At 37.9% G+C, this 3,783-nt stretch overlaps 1 non-coding gene across 1 annotated transcript; it reads left to right on the top strand.

The window, feature by feature from the left end:
- Positions 1-1,306: 1,306 nt before the first annotated feature.
- LOC136207498 (5S ribosomal RNA) lies at positions 1,307-1,425 on the top strand. Its single transcript, XR_010676645.1, has one exon. It is a non-coding gene; the product is annotated as a 5S ribosomal RNA (ribosomal RNA).
- Positions 1,426-3,783: the final 2,358 nt, after the last annotated feature.

Genomic DNA, 3,783 nt, shown 5'->3' with positions numbered 1-3,783 from the left:
TTCTATCTTTCAGGTCACTAGAAGCTTCAGCTAAGCACACTCAAGGATATTCCTTATTATTTGGTGCGGTGAGCGTGGATCGAAGTCCGTTGCATAATGGTCTATGTTCACTCGTCTATTGTTCATCCCATGATGGAACCTGTTCTTCAACAGGTAGCTCCACAGGTTATCCAACCTACTGTTCACTTATTATTTCATATAAAATCTAGGGTAAACAATTTCATGGTCCATTATTTTTACTTAACACACTAGTCATTTCTTATATATTTAGAAATAATTATATAATCTTTCAGCTTTTGCTTTCATCAACTTTTTTTTATGTTTGAGCCAATAATCAAATTATACTTAGTAAAATTTAAAATATCAAACATGCATTTTATTGTATTTTTAATATTAAAACATATACCTTTTCAATTTTATTAGTTTTTAATTTTATTTTTCTACATAATCATAATCTATCGAGTATTAAATAATTGGTTTATTTTTTTTTTATATAATTATAGAACTTATTTATTAAAACAATAAATGAAAAATATTTTAATAAGTTGGGACTGGTCTAAGAGCTCGATCGATAACTTTAGAGGTTAACTTGTACTGGGGTGGATCTTCTAAATACATTCTGATCACAAAGTCATTAAGATTGTGAAGAAATTACTCAAAGTGGAAAGTAAAGCTTCTCCTAAGAAGAGATAAACTTATCTTTTTATAAGGGTCCAATAAGTGAAGTTATCTTATTGTCCCTAGATGATATTATGGTTATTAGGTCGGTGTAAAGAGAAAGGGCTTTTCAGGTCCATATAGGGACAAACCCTCTTAAAACTTCAAGACAATTCAGTGTATATTCGTTTTAATTTAGAAGATTTGCAACCATAATCATTAAAATAAAAGAACAACTGTATAAAATTGTAGAAGTTATTTTTTTTCATCTTTAAAATAAAATGAATAAAAAATATGATATATTATTAAAAATTTATAATAATATTTAATGTTAATTTAAAAATATTATAATAAAGATTAAAGAAAAATGATAATAAATGGGTCCTGATATTTACAGCCCTAAGGGCTGTAAATAAGAACCCACTAATTACTATTATTAGTGTTAATTTTGTTTTTTAAGATAATTTTATAATAAAATTTATTGATACTTTATTAAATACTCATAAAAACTAGTAAAGTAATTATATTTCCAATGTAAATAAATGCTTTAGAATTAAGATTTTGATTTTATTTTATTGAAAACATATGGAGAATTAATGCTTATATACAACCTTTAGGGTTGTATATATCATTTGCCTAATAAAAATATGGGTGCGATCATACCAGCACTAATGCACCGGATCCCATCAGAACTCCGAAGTTAAACGTGCTTGAGCGAGAGTAGTACTAAGATGGGTGACCTCTTGGGAAGTCCTCGTGTTGCACCCCCAAACTTTTTCAATTAATAATGATTGGGATGGCGGCGCCGTAAACCTAACTCCATGGCGAAACCTTCTTCTCCGGCAACCGGCGGCTCGCCGTTTGCAATTGCACACCTGTTTGATAGGAAAGCTTTCGAAAACTTCTCCAATTCAACATCCAAGAAGAAACCTTCATTTGCAGAGGCAGTAAAGGGCGAAGTGAAGCACACAACGATCCCGTCTCCATCGCAACCACTTATCTCTGAGGAGGGAGGATTCAAGGCAGTTCGTATTCCTCAGGAAATTTATGAGGAGAGAATTAAGAAGGTCCAGTACTCGGTGATTGGTCGAGTTACATTGAGCAAAGGGGATCGACCGTGGAAGCATGCGGATCTCAAACACAAACTGAATCAAGTTTGGAAGCGAAAATTCGACTGGCAATTGATTTCGCTGGGGAAAGGATTCTATCAGATCATCATGCCTTCTGAAGATGCCCTTCATGCTATCTGGGGACAAGGATCCATTGCGCTTAAACCTGGCATCATTAGATTCTCTCTATGGACTCCGGGTTTCTGCCCTGAACTGTATAGAAACACCTCGGCTTAGGTATGGATTCGTATTTTCAACTTACCTTGGGAATTTTGGGACACCAGAATTATTGCAAATATTGCTAGAGCGATTGGAGTTCCCATTCGCTTTGATCACAATACTGTAAGCGGAGAATTTGGGCACTATGCAAGAGTCTTAGTTGACATTGACTTGTCCAAGGAGATTCAATCAGAGATTAGATTAGACACGACTAATCACAAACATTGGGTTTATGTGGACTATGAGAATCTGCCTGAGCTTTGTGGTACGTGCTCTTCCATTGGACACACATCTGCCCAGTGCCGGCGCAATTCTAGCTCTGATACTCGACGGAACACACAAAAGAAAAAGCAGGGGAAAGCTGCTGAAAGGAACTCGCCCTCCTCGGAAGGCACGGTAAAAGAGCAAGAGAGGAATGATGAAAGTGGTTCGAAGGGGGATGCTGAAAATCTGAAGATGGACAATCCTTTGCAAATTATCATACATAACTCAGCGTCTAAAGGGAAAGAAGTTTTGATAAATAAATCGGGTTCTAAGGATGTGACATATGAAGAGGAGCAACGCTCGGAAGCTGACACTGAGGGAAGTCAATGGATTACCTCTAGGAAAAAATCCAAAGCCAAATCTATCGATGCCCGTGTGAGGGGCTGTGCTCGGCCCAATAGCACTTTTACATGATCTGTCTGTACTGGAACTGTAGGGGAATCTATAACTCGGGTACCCAAAGGGCTCTAAAGCTCTTATGTAACACCAACAGACTAGACTTTGTTTGTTTATCAGAGCCAATGGTGGAGTTTGACAGAATAACTGATACATTATGGAGATCTCTGAGGCTTCATTTTATTTGCAGGAATGACTGCAATTCCATATGGCTTTTCTGTAAGACGGGAATCAGAAATTGTTGTCAAGATATTATAAACCATGAGCAGCACATCACCTTGAGATACTCTTTAAATGCTCAGAACTTTCATCTTTCCTTTGTTTATGGGAAGAACAGCGCAGATAGGAGGCATCTCCTTTGGGATTCAATCTCTGGGATGGATGGTAACGGAAACCGAATGGTGGTTGGGGACTTCAATGCAATCAAAGGTGCTTATGAGAAAACTGGTAGACCTCCTTCCTCTAGAAGCTGCAGGGAATTCAGGGATTTCATTAGTGCTGCAGAATTGACTGAAGTGGAAAGCAGCGGGCTTCCTTACACCTGGACTAATGGCAGAATAGGTGTTGATCATGTGGAGAGCAAGCTTGATAGAGCTCTGGTGAATGAATCTTTCATTGATAGCTGGGACAGGATCTTATGCTCGGTTCTGCCTCGAGCTAATTCGGATCATTCCCCGATCCTTCTATCTTGTATCAATGGAACTATCCGTAAGGGAAGATTTCGTTTCTACTCCATGTGGACCACTCACGACTCTTTACATCAACTAGTTGCTGATCACTGGGCTTCAAGCTCTATACTCCAGCGCAACTGCTATGTCATAAGCTTAAAACTCTTCGGCCTAAGCTCAGAATCTGGAACAATGAGGTTTTTGGGAGAGTGGAAAATAACATAGCTAATGCTTTGAAGAAGATAGAAGAGATACATGGTCTAATTGCCAGAGAAGGACTGAACGACATTCGATTTGCTCAAGAGAAGGATGCACAGCGCGATCTTGAGATTCAGTTGCTCAACCAAGAAATGCTACTCAGGGATAAAAGCAGAGAAAAATGGCTTAATGTCGGGGATCGGAACTCTTCCTTTTTCCACCGCTCGGCAAAAATTAGAAAGGTTCAATCCTCGCTGGATTGCCTTCTAATT

Source organism: Euphorbia lathyris, chromosome 9, assembly GCF_963576675.1.
Source record: "Euphorbia lathyris chromosome 9, ddEupLath1.1, whole genome shotgun sequence".
Taxonomy (NCBI): Eukaryota; Viridiplantae; Streptophyta; class Magnoliopsida; order Malpighiales; family Euphorbiaceae; genus Euphorbia; species Euphorbia lathyris.
This window is presented reverse-complemented; position numbering and strand designations above follow the sequence as displayed.